General features: G+C 45.6%; 1 protein-coding gene and 1 long non-coding RNA gene across 13 annotated transcripts in view; one reads left to right on the top strand and one right to left on the bottom strand.

Annotated features, from left to right (window-relative positions):
- The window catches only part of IP6K1 (inositol hexakisphosphate kinase 1), a 78165-nt gene that overhangs the window by 53954 nt on the left and 7067 nt on the right, over positions 1 to 17144 (bottom strand). For 8 of the 12 annotated variants that reach the window (XM_029049851.2, XM_029049841.2, XM_029049843.2 and 5 more), the window contains 2 exons: positions 5391 to 5583; positions 28 to 157 (listed from right to left, as the gene is read on the bottom strand). The exons of 2 other annotated variants lie outside the window; for them this stretch is intronic. The gene's annotated coding sequence lies outside the window, so the exon portion shown is untranslated. The remainder of the gene's footprint in view (positions 1 to 27; positions 158 to 5390; positions 5584 to 17144) is intronic. 2 more of the 12 variants (XM_029049845.2, XM_029049846.2) reach the window with 1 other exon arrangement.
- Positions 327 to 16415, top strand: LOC114806333. The gene is made up of 3 exons (XR_005659531.1): positions 327 to 530; positions 2245 to 2381; positions 15609 to 16415. It is a non-coding gene; the product is annotated as an uncharacterized LOC114806333 (long non-coding RNA).

The raw sequence follows: 17144 nt of genomic DNA, 5'->3' as shown, positions 1-17144 counted from the left end.
AAATAAGAACACAATGGGCAGGCAAACCTTTGATGGACGAGCCAATTTCTGATTAGGAAGAATTAGAGAAGGCCCAGATGCAGCCTCGTCCATGGCAGCATTTTGATAAATCCAGGAGATGGAGGGAGTGTCTCAAAGTAGCTTACTAGCGATTTACCTAGAGATGCAAGTGAAAAATGAGGTTTAGTGACTTGTCAGTTGGAAGAACCAGCTTTCCCCACATAATGCTCAATATTAAGTTTACTCTTCCCAGCAACGGTAAGTCGAGCAGAATTTGAATTAGCATTATTTAAAGGATGTGACGTCAACAATCAGTAAATAACTGAAAAGAGAACATCTAGAGAACACTGAAACTAGAATCACCAAGCAATTTGTCTTTACTGCAAACAAATCACACCAGGAATTGGATAGTGAAAACTTGAAGTTAACCAACAAAGGAAACGAGGAACAAATTTTAGCGTTTGACTCCAAGAAAATGGGATACATCTTGTCAGAAGAAACGGACAATAAGACCACCACATGGCTAAAAGGTTAAACAAAATATTCCCTGTCATGAAGAGGACTGACTTATCACAAGAAACAGGATTAAGCCAGCTGCTCTTAACATTTCTACTTATGCTCTAAGAGAGTAAAAATGCTAGCCAAGAACAGAGAGAACCTTAAACTAAAAAACCCAGAGAAATAACAAATAATTTATAGGTCAGGAATGAGAAAAGAAAATTTTAATCATATCCACTATTATTCAATAGTCAGGAAAATCTGGAAAGTAGCAATGGTTTAAATATCTGGGGTTTAAAAAGTTTAATAATCTGAAATGGCAGTAAAAAAGAAATGAATGCTATTTTGAGAACAAAGAGCTACTATTTTTCAGGGGGTAGGTGATAATCCCTCTCTCCCTTACCACATTCTATAATGAATTCCCCAAAATGGAGACAGACTCACAAAAATGTCTACAAGTGAGAGCTGAGCAAAAAAAAAAAAATGTTTAAGTGGAGAGAGCACTAAACTGGAAACATGGGAGAGAAGCCGTGTGACCTAGTGGAAAGAGCACGGGCCTGGAAGTCAGGGGACCTGGCTTTGAATACCGGCTCTGCCACTTGTCTGCTGTGTGACCTTGGGCAAGTCATTTCACTTCCTCTGGGTCAGAGTTTCTTAATTAATAAAATGGGGCATCGATGCCTGTTCTCCCTCTCACTTTGACTGTGAACCTCATGTGGGAGAGGGACTGCATTTGCCCTTTTGTACTTGTAGCTACAACAGCTCGTAGTACAGTGCCTGGAACGCGGTGAACGCTTAACAAAACCCACTTAAAAAAAAAAAAAGAGTCTAATTCCCAGTACTGCCAACTTGCTGCAGGCTCCAGACAAGTCACAGATACAATCTCAGCCACAAGTTACTCAGGCATCCCTGAGATGGTGGCGGCGGCTATCCTTATGAACCGTTCAATGCAGCTGACCTTGCCCACAGGCAACCAGAACCCAGCCCACGATACTAATTACCATCTCTGCGGTCGGTACCCGTGGGTTGGGTCGGGTAAAGTCGGGTGGGCAGGTCTCGATTCCCTAGGCCATATTTTTCACCTTTCACACGAGCTCATTAACGTCACCGTTCAATTTCAGAGACGCTATTTATCATCACTAAGAACATGCCGTTCCACTAGGCCAGCTGGGTGCTGTTGTGACCACAGAATTAAATCACTGCCCACGCCCAGAGGGTTCAGAGTCTAAACCAGACAAACCAATCAGGCACAAATGCTGGAAAAATGAAGGAAAGGTGGGTGAACGAGGGAAGCTGCATCCCAAATGACAATGAAAATGTGATCTGACATCGATACCCTCCACCAGCTGCCTGTCTCTTATCTAGCCGTTCTCTCCTCCTGCCAATTTCTCTAACTCTCAGCCAGTCCTCCAAGTTTTGAGAACATTATTAATAATAATAATAATAATAATGATAATAACAGTGGCATTTGTTAAGCGCCAAATCCTCAGCCTCCACAAGTGTGCTACCAGAGGAGTGAGTACTCTGTGGGAGAGCTTTGGAACTGGTAACAGTGTGACCCAACTGTGAACTACAAGAATCTTCCATAGTCCAGGAAGATTTTGATACGAAGAGGAGCAATATCAAGGTCCAGGGTCACAGACGGTCCTTCCGCTTCATAATTAGAATAATAATATTTCTTAAGCACTTATTATATGGCAAGCACTGTACTAAATGCAGACCCCACTTTCTCTCGCTCCGTTACAGAAGACGGGACACTTCAAACGTCCAGGTTGGGATATGACATTTGTTTCCCCTCATCACCACCACCAGGAACAACCCCTGGACTCCCAAAGAGGAACCAGGATCCAGGAGGGCCAAGCCTCGCTTCTGAGACCCTGAAGGTAATTAAACAGGGATTGGGGGATTCCCTTTCCACATCTTTGTGATTCCCAAGAAATTAGGGGAAAAGAGACTCATCCTAGGCTAAAGAGATTTGAACCCCTTTGTTCTGGGAAAAAAAACACGGCTGAAAAGCAAGAAAAAGCTTTCGGAATCCACCTAAATGCTTGATGTAAATAGGACAGTAAAAGCCAATCAAAAAGATAATGGCTACTTTTCTGTTCATCTACCTTAAGTGCAGGACCGAAACTAAACTTCTTGAGGCCCCTTCCAGCTCTAGGATATTTAAGAGTACTCTGGTCTTCCACTGCCTGATGTGGTATATCTGTGCCAGATTCCAGGTCACATTAGCTTTGTGGAATCCCCAGGGCCCATTGTAGACGATCAGCCAGTCTGTTTACCAAGTTCTGTCAGAGAGGATGAAGGAAGAAGGAAAAACGAACACTCATGTGGAGGTCTCTCACACACGCACACACTCACACTCCCTTCTGCAGTCAATAAAAAGGCAATTTAATGCTTTAGTGACACTGAAAATGAAGTCTTCAAAAAATTTCAAACTTGGAAAGCCAGTGGGCCTCAGTGAGGAATACAAATATCAGTGCTCAGCTTAAAAAAAATTGCTGACAGTGGTCCATCAGTGAAAATTGGAGTATATTAGCAACTTGTTTACTCCGCTGAGTGCACAATGGTGCATCATCCAGCTATCACCCCCTATCTCCGCTCCCATTCCTGTCGAAACTCCTCGAACGGGTTGTATACACCCGCTTCCTCCACTTCCTCTCCTCCAACTCCCTGCTTGACCCTCAACAATCTGGTTTCTGCCCTCTTTACTCCACTGAGACTGCTCCCTCCAAGGTCACCAATAATGGACTCCTTGCCAAATCTAACAGACTCTTAACCTACTCCTCCTGGACTTCTCATTTGCCTTTGATACCGTGGACCACTTCCTTCTCTTGGAAACCCGCCCTAACCTTGATTTCGCTGCCACGGCGCTCTCCTGGTTCTTCCTCATCTCCCTGGATCCTCCGTCTGTCTTTTTTGCCGGCTCTTCCTCCGCCTCCTACCTTCCCCCCAACTAATTGTGCGTGGCCCTCAAGACTCTACTCTGGACCCCTTCCCCCTCACTTCATACTCATTATAAAGGCGAGCTTCATTCTCACCTTTCTTGTCGCTGACCTCTCGTTCACACCTTCCCTTCAGGTGGGAACTCCCTCCCACTTCCCCTGTTCTCCCCAATCTTTGAGGCCCTTCTGACATCACTGCTTCTCCAGGAGCTCTTTCCTGATGAATCCCTCATCTCACCACCCTATCCGCTCGCCCGTCCCCCAATCCTGCCTCTTCAGCACTTCTGCATCAGCTACGCACTTGGGTACACCCTTCTGTCGCTTCCAAAGACCCGTGATTTATTCTAACGAGACTGCAGATTCTTTGAAAGCAGGGATCCGAAGACATAGGCAGGCGCTTCTGCTTGATGCGGAGAGGAGTGGGCAACCACTGGAGGTATTTACTGAATGTAAAGCACTGTAAAAAGTGCTTGGGAGAGAACATCAGACACAGGGTTTCTGTCCTGAAGAAGTTTATAATCTAAAGTGGGAGACAGACTGACAAAAATGATTTACAGGGAGGGAAAAATCAGGATGGAACCGGTAGAAGTATGACCACTTCTGGATGGAGCAGCTGAATAGATGACTGAATATACAATCGGCAATGCATATGTACAGGAGTGTTGAGGGTAGGCACAAAATACCTAAAGCGCCACGGGTGGCTTTCAGGTTGATATGACTGGAGTATTGTGAATTAATTGAGTCAGACTTCCTGAATGAGACCCGATCTGAGCCTGGAAGTCAGGAGACCTGTGTTCTGGTCCCAGCTCTGCCACTGGCCTACTGTGGGGCCTTTGGCAATGCACTCAACTCCTCTGGGCCTCGGTTTTCTCATCTGTAAAGTGGAGATAAAATATCTGTTCCCCCTCCCTCTTAGAATGTGCATCTCCTCGGGGCCAAGGACTATGCCCAATCTGATTATCTTTTACCTACCACAGCGCCTAGCACGGTGCTTGGCACATACTAAGGGCTTAATAAATACCATCCTTATTAAGGGAGTTGGGGAATAGCCAGTGGAGAAAGTGCTACGGATAAGCTTGCCTGCTTTCCCCTTCATTCAGCAGCTGGGAGATTGGGAAGGAGACCGGGGTTAACAGCCCCAGCATTCTTTAACCTCTATGCTCCCAGCCCAAAATGCCATCTGGGAATTCACTGAGCCCATCCGCCTGGGCACGGGACTCTAAACGCTCAAAAGAGCAGGAGCCAGGGCAGTTGGGGGATCCAGGCAGTCTCCAGCTTAACCCGGACGCTTCCAATCCTAGGATGCTTCTACACGGTTTTCTAAAATTGCTCAGGAGAGGCTGATGGAGAACGTGAGCTCAACCTACTGGCATCCCTCTGTGGATCATAAAGACGGGGAGGTTGCCCTGTTCATCCCTTCAGGGCTCCATTTTTATTTCTACCCTTCCCACCCCCACAGCCACATCCACACTCACTTCAAAAAGAAACCCAGGACTAATTGTCATTAGATGAAATAAGTGACTGCAGAGATCAGGGTGATGGTGCCCAGATCAGTCCCGAGGCACATGCCTGTTCTCTCACGTCTTACTATTGTTATTAACAATATCTGTTGAGTGCTTCCTGTGTGCCAAGCACTATACTAAATGCTGGGGTAGATACCAGATAAACAGGTTGGACACAGCCCCTGTCCACATGGGACTCACAGTCTAAGTAGGAAGGCGTAGAATTTATTCAGATGTATGGTGAGTAGTCTGCCAATTTAAATACAGTAATGGACACTCTCTGGATGTGCTTGAATGATAATAATATTATTAAAATAAGAACAATAATAACATCGGCGTCTTCCACCGCCACACTCTTGCTGCGGCAGTCTCGCCAGAACCCGACCCCCGGATCGGCACCGAGGTCTCCGATTCGACTCCCGTTGAATCGGCCACGATTTCTTACCTGGCTGCCTTGGAGCAACTGGTAGAGGGAGAATCTCTCTTTAGCTGAATCCTCTGAGGTCGGGCTGATGGGCTTGAGGACAGACAGCGACCTCTGCATGGTTTTCATCAGACGAGGTAGGGTCTGCTGGCGCTGAGCAGCGTCTGCGGTGAAATGCTTTTGTAGGTTCACGTGGGCCTTGTTTAGTCTCTCACTGGAAGTGAAGGAAGATTCCAGGAGTCGGTGTGGGGACGGGAGAGTAAGAAGACTTGGGATGACACAGGAGGAGGCTGAAGTGTCGGTCTATACTACCCACTGCTGCACGGATCATCTTCCTGAAGCATCGCTCGGCGCTCATCTCTCCACTCTGCCAACAGCTACCCATCTCCCTCCACATCAAGAAGAAACTCCTTACCCCTGGGCTTCAGGGTCTTCCACCCACTTTCTCCTCCTCCTTTCTCCTTCAGTTCTCCTCAGCCACTACACCCCAGCTCACACTCGTCACCCCTCACGGACTCACTTGATTTTACCTTGCTCTCTACCCTCCCGCCATCAAACTCTTGCTCACGCTGCTCCCCCAGCCTCAAACTCCCTTCCCCCCTCAAATCTGCTACACCGCAGCTCTCCCCATCTCGCCCTAAGAACCCCACCCCTTCCAAGACGCCGTTCCTTTCTGATTCACAACACCCCAGTGGCATCAACCCACCACTGGTTTTGGCAAATATATTTCATTCCTGTCCTCAGCACTTGCGTACCTATGTGTATTTTTATTTGTATGTTAAATTACGGATTCAGCTACTTCGTTACCTCATCTGTAAAAAGGGGATGAAGACTGTGAGCCCTACGTGGGACAACCTGACTACCTTATATCTGCCCCAGAGCTTAGAACAGCACTTGGCACATAGTAAGCACTTAGCAAATACCATCATTACTATTATTATCCTGATACAGTGATATCCTATACTACCACTACGATATTGTGCTATCCTTATTCTTCCTCCAGCTCCCACTATTTGTACATAATTTTTGTCTGCTTGTCCTCCCTATTGGACTGTAAGTTCCTGGGGGAGAGTCTTAAGTGGTTAGCAGATTCCTTCACACTCGGAAGGGGCTCTCCGTAATAACACTGAGCCCGAACAAAGCTCTGTCGCCATCCACGATATTGTGCTATCCTTATTCTTCCTCCAGCTCCCACTATTTGTACATAATTTTTGTCTGCTTGTCCTCCCTATTGGACTGTAAGTTCCTGGGGGAGAGTCTTAAGTGGTTAGCAGATTCCTTCACACTCGGAAGGGGCTCTCCGTAATAACACTGAGCCCGAACAAAGCTCTGTCGCCATCCTGTGTTTTGCTCACCCCACCGCCAATGAAAGGCTAATTCAGTGGAAATTCTCTAACATTTTCCAAGGAGCCAGTGTTTCGACTGTTGGATATCACTTTCCGGGCCTATGATTGAAAGTGTGATTTTTCACCCCTTGTTTAAAGTGACTTCCCATTTAAAAATTTGACTCAATTCCCTTAACTGCGGTTAAGTCATTGGCCTAGGGCTCCTGAACATTTGCAGAGTAGGAAACAGTCCTCCCAACCCCTAAGGGGTTGTACGCTAGAATTCCAATTGCACAATACCATCATTGTCTTATCGAAGTCATTTTACTACGCTTCTATGGATAATATAATATAAACCTTGCACAACAGCGGTGGGACAAAGGCAGCAATTGCAAGCCAGATCAATACAACTCAAGGTATTTGGCAAAAATTTGCTTTAAATTTCCAGTCTGCTTGCTGCTTTGCCACTGAACCGTGGGGCCAACTCGCCTTAGGGAGGGGTTTTTTAAAATTTATGTTATGATGTTCCCCACTGAATAAATTTCATTGTACTCTTCCCCAAACAGGAACTACAACTTTTCCAAATCCATAATCACTCTCAGAATCATGTTTTTCATGCTGGAACATCATACTTTTAAAAAAGTTATACATCACAAGGTATAATCTCAAAAATGTGGCCAATTGAACCTTGGAAAATTAGGTCCCCTAGGGAGGAAAGTGAAAAGGCAAAGTCTGAAGATTAAATCAAATCGTCAGATAGAATTAAAGTAAATCAGCTGTAGCATCAAGAAGTAAACTCCAAACAGACAAAGAATATGAACTATAATGATGATAATTAGAGTTTGTTAAGCACTTACTGTGTCCCAAGCACTGTACTAAGCACTGCGATAGATACAAGCAGATCGGACACAGTCCCTTGTCCTACCCGGGGTTCACGGTGAAAGGGGGAGGGAGAACTGGCATTTAACCCCTATTTTACAGATGAGGAAACTGAGGCCCAGTGAAATGACTTGCCCAAGGTCACACAGCAGGCAAGTGGCAGGGCGGGGATTAGAACCCAGATCCGCTGACTCCCCCAGACTGGGGTTCTTTATACAAGGCCACAAAGAACAAACATGATAAAAACTATTATAGTGTAAAATATGACAGAAGAATTTAAAATGCCTAGTAGACACAATCGCGGGGCGATACTTTCTTACCAGTGGGGCTCCCTTCAGGTTACCGTCACGATTTAAAATACTGCAACCAGGTATTGAGCACCAGACCGCTAAGCACTGAACTAAGCACTTGGAAAAGTACGACAAAAAGACACACATATCCTTCTGTCAAGGAGCTCACAATCTAATGGGGGCGGGGGGGGGGAGAACGGACCTAACAGACAAAAATGATGTACAAATAGTGGAAACAGGATGAAGAAAAGATGGCATTTAGATCAAGTATTTTTCCCCTCCTCAAAAAGTGCCAAGGACAAATATTTTCATTTTTCATAATACTTCCAGTTGATAGCGAGCGAGCGAGCGAGCATTTCATGAGCAGGATAGCTGAGGTACAGAAAATGGAAGTACAAGCCAAAACGTGAACAGCGATTCGGACCTGGGATTGCAAGCAGCGTCCAATTCCGCCACATTACTAAAAAGAAAAAACTAATTGTTTAAACGACAAACTCCACTTCCTCCTCATGTAACATCCCCAACAACCCCCTTCCCTCAACCTTTGAGAAATTCTCCTCCACCGAGCCAACTAAAACTGGCAGGAGCACCGAGGGCCCCAAGCAACCTTAGACCCTCCGAATTATATGAGTGACAGGTGAACATCTTAGGCCAATCATAAACCCTACTGCCCTTAGAGTTCCCACTGACTTCACCCAAGAAATGTAAGAGAACGGGGAAAGTCGCCGAGCTGTGACCCTGAGACGACACTCACATTTCCCTGGCCCGTACCCCTTATGATCTAACAATTAAACGTCAACGTGATTAAGGAGAAGTGCTGTTCCTGGAGAATTAGTCCCCGGTGCATCATCATGATCATGATCTTCATCAGGGCTTAAATATGCAATGAAAGCGATGCCAGTGCTCACAAGATCAGCAGCCTGAAGCTCCAGACACAGACCGTGAGACGGCAGGCCCAGAAGTGGCGGCGTGAGGAACTGCCAAGTTCAGGCAGAAGATGCTGGGGTTGAACTCTGGCTAGCCCCTGCACAAATTAAGCATCAGCTCCCACTCGGTTAGAAACAACATCTGCAACTAGGTGACTTAATGGAATTAAATGTGTTTTCAGCCACGGGGCTCGGATGCCTGCGGACAGACCCGGGGGGGAAAAAAGGTGCCCGAAGGAGGACTAACTGATGGGGCTGGAAAAGATTCCCTGGGGCAACTGACCATGGAGGGAACTGCAAAATTTGGATCACAACTTAAAACCTGCATCATAATTAACTTTTAGAAAGTGAGCCGTGCGCTGCGGGGCTGGAATTACAAAGCGGGGCTCCTCCCTTTCATCTTGAAATGACTTTTTGACTGTGGGGGTGGGAAAACGAGAGAGCCCCAACAGTCCCAATATCATTTTGCCAATATCCCAGTACCCACTGTAACAAAGTCTTGATCCAGAAAGTCCAGGAGTTTAGGGAACTCCATACCCAGAGTCGCTCCCAAAATTCCTGGCCTTCCGGAGGTGGGACTTCTTGGGTTTAGGGAGTAAGCCCTGTGGGTAGCATTTCTCATCTCTCACTGAGGGCTGTACTAGGGCTGATGTTCAATCCCTGTAAGAGACAATCCATCAATGGTATTTATTGAGTGCTTACTGTGTGCTGAGCACTAAACCGAGAGCTTGGGAGAGAAGGATACAACAGAGTTGGTAGGCTCGTTCCCTGTCCACAAGGAGTTTTCAGTCTAGAGGGTAGACAGACACTAAAATACATTACGAATATCGTCATAAGTGCTGTGGGGCTGAGGGAAAGTTCAGATGGGTCAGGGAGGGAAGCGGAGTGATGAGCTGGAACCTAAGTTATCAACTCTTCTATCTTCAGGGATTGGGTGTGCTAAGAGCAAACCCCCAGTCTATTATCCGAATGAGGAATCATGGAAATATCTACCCAACCTCATTCCAACATAGGATCTCATCTTGGACTTGGATCAGGGTATTTGAGGAATTAATGGAAAACATCTGCTCCGTTCAAGGGATACGCTGGCAACGGGAAGGCTCCGGAATCAAAATGAGTTCTTGAATATTAAGGAGAAGATAAAATGTTTAATTTTGCTATCTCTATAGCTAGACACGATGATGTGATTATTTGCAATGACACCCCAAATGCTCTTCTCTAAAGAACGGGGGGGCTCTAATTAACCCTCAGAATTTACTAAGTATTTTGCTAAGAGCAGCCTTACAGATAGGTTAAAAAAAAATTAGGTTCCCTACACTTTTCATACGTGCCGCTTGCCACAGAAACAATGCGTCTAATTCGGTATTCTGAAGAAGTACGATACCATGCCGAGAGCTGTATCTTCGATTTTAAACTAATCCTGATTTTTTTGAGGCCCTTCGGATATATTCTAAATCCTATGGCGGCTTGAGGATAAGGTGGGGGCCAGTTACTCACATTTTACAAATGGGTATACTAAACCTTGAGAGGTGACGAGAAACTGATACCCGCATCTCAACGGTCTAAGAACCGAGACTCAAATCAGTAGTATTTATTGAGTGCTTTCTGTGTGCAGAACACTGTACTAAGTACTCGGATGCAAATTCCCATCCAAATATATTATAGGACAGAATATTTCATGATTACTTTCGCGAGGTTTGTTTTTGGTATCAGTGAATTCAGTTTTGTATTAAGAACATAATTGGGTCCTATTTGTTGTTTTTTAATGCAATGCTCTAAAACATAATCCCTAGGACTTCCCTCCCCAACGCCCTACAAGTAGGAAAGGAGTTTTTCCAAAGAAATCTGTGGGGAGGGAATGTGACCAAAACTTACGTACAAACTTTTTGTGCAGTAAGACCTGGACGGTGCTCAGGAATGAGCAATGAAAACATTTTACACACCTTCCCTTCGTATTTTATCACACATGAAAATGAGAGGATTCAAGGACAATAACTGAAAACATTTTTACTAATGTCGGTCTCCCCCTCTACACTGTAAGCTCCTTGTGGGCAGGAAATGTGCCTACCAATTCTGTTGTATTATACTCTCCCAAGAGCTTAGCACAGTGCTCAGCACATGTAAGCAATAAATACCACTGACCGACTGATAACAGTGCCTGAGAGATTTATCTCGGGAATAAAGGAGAAGAAGGGTGCAAAAAGAAGACCCAGAGGTTTATATTTCAATCGATCGATTAATGGTATTTATTGAGCGCTGTGTGCAGAGCACTGTACTAAGCATTTTGGAAATGAATAGAAAGAAACAACAAAAATCCCTCCAAAAAACACAGAGTTGGTAGTTACATTCCCTGACCACATGAGCTTACAGTACAGAGGGGAAAATGGATATTAATATACACAAATCATTTATAGATGTGTACACAAGTGTTGTGGGGTTGAGGGTGTGGCAAATACCAAATGCCCAAAGGTCATAGATCCAAGTTCATAGATGAAACAGAAGGGGGAGGGAGCCGGGGAAGAGTTGGGTACAGATAGGAGAGTCTCCAATTTCCCTCAGTTACCCTTGAGAACATCTCTCTCAGAATGACGAGATTTCCGGCATGGGATCCAAAGCCCCTGGTCCCGGGCTGTCTGCGGATTTTTGCCCCTTTCCTCTGGTAGCCTTATGCCACCTAACAAAAGGGCGAGAGAACGTGGGCTGCCCCTTCCCTCCCTGGCAGAGAGCTCTCAGACTGGGAGAATCCAAGAGAAGGAAAGAGAAGAAAAAACCTACCTTGATTTGGAAGGGAAGGTAGGAGGGAAGAGCTGGAAAAAACTCCTTCAGCAGGAGAGAGAGGTGGGGATTGCTTAGCTGGAACCACTGCGAAACCCCGGTCAAAGGGGAGGGCTCGCTCACCTGGTTAGGAAAAAACCTCTCTCATGGCGCCAGTCAGCGGAGAAGTCGGAAATGATCCGGAAACCAGACCTGAGGAGGAGTTAATCCCATATGCGGGTCTGGTGGCTACCCACTTTTGAAGAGGAGAATCTCACAGAGCAGGTGAACTCCAAGACTACGTGTTAGGATAATGTTTCTATTACTATCCAATTAGCCAGGACCTTTTCTCTGACAGTTAAAAGTGACACCAATACCAAAGCATGGAACAAAATTACAGAAATGCCCAAATTCCTCTTTCATCTTCCATCCAACTTGACTTTTTCTTTATTCCCCCCTCCATCATCCCAACTTAAATAACTTCTTTTCCCAACTCTAAAAACAGGGAAATGACCATCCGGGTAAACCATCTCTGTCCGGCTCAAGTTTCATCAGCTTCAGAGAGACCCTGTTAATCTCTCATGACTCTGGGGGCTTTGTAATAAGGGAGCTCCGATACACCAGTCCGTTCATCAACTTGACAGCAAGACCCTCTTGAACTTGGCTATAAAGAAACCAGTCCTGGAAAAACCAAAATGACCTGTGAGTGAATTTTGGGTCTCTTCTGCTTGGCCTAGAGATGAGGGAGGCACCCAAGTACTTTTTTCAAGGAAAAAAAAGGAAGAATAAGAGGCTCTACTTGGATTTATCTTATTTCAGATACAACCATTGCTCTAGGGACTCCGGGGGCAGGTCCAAAAAACAAACGGCTCTAAATGCAGATTCTAAAATTCCTCATGAGGAAAAAAAAAAGTCAGGGATACCTCGGAGAGAGGTATATGTGGGGGTGGGGGGGCCGGCGGGGGAGGGAAATCTCATCAACAACCAACTCTGGCTTTGTGCAAGTTAGAAGAAAAGCACAGGAGAAAACCCCCTGCATCCAGTTCCTCAATGTTCAACCTGAAAACCGTTACCAGGACACTTGGGAGGATTTTAATTACGGCAGGAGAAATGGTTAAAACAATCAGGGTCATGCCACTTCAGATTTTAAACACTAAAGTCAACACTTTCAAAGTGCCCTTGAGCACCAAATGAAAGCCACCGCCGAATCTATACGACAGATGAAATATGTTCCATTTGCTCAACAACCTGAAAGAGATGGGCCAACTGCCCTTTCTGTCTAAAGGTAGCTCCACATAGAGTAGAACCCTGCACAGACTTGGGAAGGCCCGTGGCTCCACAGCCTTCGGGGTCCAGCTGGCCGAAAACCGAACCAGAGTGGGCTCAGGGATCTACCCGACCCCCTCGTTTTGGTCAGAGGCGCCAGCCCAGAAATGGATTTCCACCCACCACAGATGATCCACCCACCACGGATGGGGACGCAGCGTCGCACAGTGGAAAGAGCCTGGGCTTCGGAGTCAGAGGTCATGGGTTCGACTCCCAGCTCTGCCACTCGTCAGCTGTGTGACTGTGGGCAAGTCACTTCACTTCTCTGTGTCTCAGTTACCTCATCTGTAAAATGGGGATTAATTGTGAGCCTCATGTGGGACAACCTGATTACCCTGTATCTCTCCCAGCGCTTAGAACAGTGCTCTGCACATAGTAAGCGCTTAACAAATACCAACATTATTATTATGATACTCAATGATAGAGGGCCTAGGCAGTCCAGGCTTTTGGGTCTATCTTACGGGGCTCCATGTAGATCACCTTTTTAAATGTTCAGGCTGGAAGTTACAAGGACACAAATCACCACAATGAAGCCTACATCAGATAAAGGGTCACCTTCTTGGCGATAAATGCTGATGATAAAAGAAACCCCTAACTCTTCTCTCTCATTAGGAATTCAGTAGCACCATAAGATTGCAAAGTTCAGACAAACCGGTTTCCTCACTTGAGCTAACCAGAATCTCCTCTGCCACAGTAACCAGTGGCTACCATCACCCTACTAAGATTATTTCTTAAAACTCCACTCCCTCATTTCACATTTCTCCTACTCCTTCTCCTTTCTACTTCACCCTTGCCATCGGATCTGTACCCTTTGGGCACTCGAGTCACCCTTCCCTCAGCCCCACAGCACTCATGTCCATACCGGTCATTCACTTTAACGTCCGTCTCCCTCTCTAGACCGTAAGCTCCTGGCGGGCAGGGAACGAGTCCACCAACTCTGCTTTACTGATCTCTTCCGAGCGCTTAGTACAATGCTCTGCACACGGCGAACGCTCTATACGTACCACTGATTGACTGATCGCCACTCTGTCGTATCCTCTGAATCAAATACAAACCTCGGAATTTGGTCCTCAATATCCTCCCCCCACCCGCGGGCCCCACTACCAAGCTGCCAGTGCACTTCAGCCCACACTCTTCTAGTATTTCACTCAGTCCTCTGAGCCTCTGTCCCTGACTTTTGGAACAACTTCCCTGTTCCTAGTCTCCCTAGCCCAGTTCTCCCTTCTCTCTACCGTAGCTAATACCCACCATCCTCCAGGAGGCTCTAAGTAATGTCTCCCACTGTCCCACCTGCCATGACATGCTCCATCCCCTTAACTCGCTAACCATACGTAAACACTGGAAAACGAGATACAAAATAATGACACTTCACTGTGGATGCCTTGCAGTTGCTGGACTGTAGTATCTGGCTTCTGGCTCATAGCTCTACATAGTAATGCTAGGCTGGCTTGTTGTAGACGCTTTGAAAATCTTCCTAATTTGGTATGTAATGGAAGCTTAAGGAAACAGTGGCCTCGCTGAGACGGTGTTGGAGAAAACTAATTTCTCCCCCCTCCTCCCCATTTTTTGTTTTGCTTTTCATCGCCAATCAATCAAGAATATTTACTGAGCACCTACTGTGTGCAGGCCACTGCCCTCAATACCTCCTGCCTTTGAGGAGTTCACAATCTAATTATATTGCTATATTGTACTCCCCCAAGTGCTGAGTAGGATGCTCGGAACAGAGTAAGCGCTCAATAAATACGATTGACTGACTGACTTGTGTGTACAAAATAAGGAGGTTTCCTTCCAATACAATTGAGCCACATTACTCAATGTGTAATGGGTAGGTTTCAATGTTTTTAAATGGTCTTATCTTCTCCACTCAAGTGAAAGAATCTTGAGAAAAGTATCACCCTTGGACCTGGCCACTGCTCTATACCTACCCTGTGGGCTTAGTGCCCAGAGCCCTGGCTTGGGAGTCAGAGGACGTGGGGTCTAATCCCGACTCTGCCACTCGTCTGCTGTGTGGCCTTGGGCAAGCCACTTAACTACTCTGAGCCTCAGTGACCTCATCTGGAAAATGGGGATGAAGACTGTGAGCCCCACGTGGGACAACCTGATGACCCTGTATCTACCCCAGCACTCAGAACAGTGCTTGGCACAGAGTAAGCGCTTAACAAATGCCATTATTATTAAATGCTTGCTGCCGATGACAATTGGGATCTTACATTTCATCTGGGTTGAGTTTAAACTAATCTGCAATCATCCAGGGCCCTTCGTGAATCCGTTACAGAGCTAATTAGGGAAATGGCAACTGTGCACTGGCAAAAACGAAAAAATGAGATGGAGAGTTGATTCCAACAGTCTAATATCCACCCTGAGCTCACAGGTTGCTGAACTCAAATCATTTTGACTGCGATAATTACGCATAATGCAGACTGGTAACTTCCACTATCCGACATAAAGGTTTTCTTAATCTTCAATATCGCGGCCATCCTGACTTCTACCTGTCCCAGTATCCTGCCACTGGCATACTACCTTCACACCTCAGGGTATTCTTCCCCTCTAGGTTGCAAACTTGTTGAGGGTGGGGAGAATGTGTCTGTTTATTGTTATATTGTACTCTCTCAAGCGCTTAGTATAATGTTTTGCACACAGTAAAGGTTCAATAAATACGACTGCCTGACTGACTTTCCCAGTTCCGTAGCAAGGCCTGATGATAATCGTCTACTCTATCTACTGTATTGTCTACTACAGCCACCCACAACGTTGAGGAGTCTAAATGTGTCAAGCAATTACACCCGAGGAAAAGAAGCCATGACGGCGAAACCGAAGGCTCTCGAGGCCCTTTTGTGACATCTCGCAACTCTCTAGGAACTAGAGCCAACTTATAGGAGTGGGTCGAGCAAACTTCATGGTGAAATGCTTTAAAAAGGGTAAGGAAATCAAGAAACATCAACATAAACCTTCAGCGCTTGCCCGCAACCTTGGGGAGGACATGCGTTAGGGCACTGAGAAATGTGTGCTCCATGTCCTAATCTGATGACAAATTTTCAGGTGCTGCCAGAGCTGCCTGGCTACCATCATATCTCAATATAGCATTTTTCTCCCTTGTCAGCAGGTGGGTGGCAACAAGAGTGACTTGTGGAACAATGCCCAGTTCCACATCTACAGGGCTGAAATCACCACCCCACATGCAGAACTTCAGAGAGGCCGATTAAAAGTCTGGAACCTCTCAAACACCGACTTCTTTCGGCCTCTGTTCAGAGTTCACTCTCAGGATACAAAGTCACAATACCCCAGCTTGCTTACGATTCCGAGAAGGAGAGCGGAGCTGTCGCCTCTCAATTTTTCCAGAGGCAACAGTCACCTAAGCAAGTACGATACCCGTTTCCTTCGGAGAGCTCAATGACGGTCAGGTGCTATTTTCTTTCTTAACACTCAACTCTTAGAAGGAGTCCAAGGGCTATTTTACAGACAAGAAAACGGGAGAAATCTAAGCCCCAGATGGCGAGGCGTCTTACTTAATAAAAGGTAGTCAGTTGCAAAGTCAGTAAGAGAACCCCTCCCTCTAATGGTCTAATGCTATCCTTATCAGCTTAATGTCAACATTGTAGCTGACATTCTACCGCTGCAGTTCATAACTACACCTCTGAAACTGTAGAGTTAATCATTGCTGAAGTCTGCTTGATAAAACAATGTCTTGTTGACAAAGTACAAAAGGTGACTTGCAAATTCAATTGCCATATTAGGGGGCAATTCATTTTTTCCCCATTAAAAATGGAATCCTAAATTGTACTCAGCTTCAAACAGTAGGCTGTTCAAAAAACAAAAATAAAAATCAATGAACGGACGGTACCAAGAACCCAAAGACCTTCATGGCAACACTTTCTGAAACAACATTAATTAATTCATTCATTCATTCAATAGTATTTATTGAGCGCTTACTATGTGCAGAGCACTGTACTAAGCGCTTGGAATGTACAAATGGTTAAAAGATAGAGACAGTCCCTGCCCTTTGACGGGTTTACAGTCTAATCCGGGGAGGCAACATTAATCTAACTCTCACTGCACAGCAAAGGATCCCCGTGACAGTCCCAATTCAGGAGAGAAAAACTGAATTTAAAAAAATTAAAAAAAAAATAAAAACCCAAACTGAAGAGAAACAGCTGAGCTACTCTCTATCAGTGTACAAAGATCAATGTTCTCTATGTACTCCCGAACCCGAGAAATGAAACAGTAACACTGATAACTGGTGTCTGTGTCCGTTCTTCCAGTAGCTCAGAGGTTTAC

This window comes from Ornithorhynchus anatinus, chromosome X1, assembly GCF_004115215.2.
Source record: "Ornithorhynchus anatinus isolate Pmale09 chromosome X1, mOrnAna1.pri.v4, whole genome shotgun sequence".
NCBI lineage: Eukaryota > Metazoa > Chordata > Mammalia > Monotremata > Ornithorhynchidae > Ornithorhynchus > Ornithorhynchus anatinus.
This window is presented reverse-complemented; position numbering and strand designations above follow the sequence as displayed.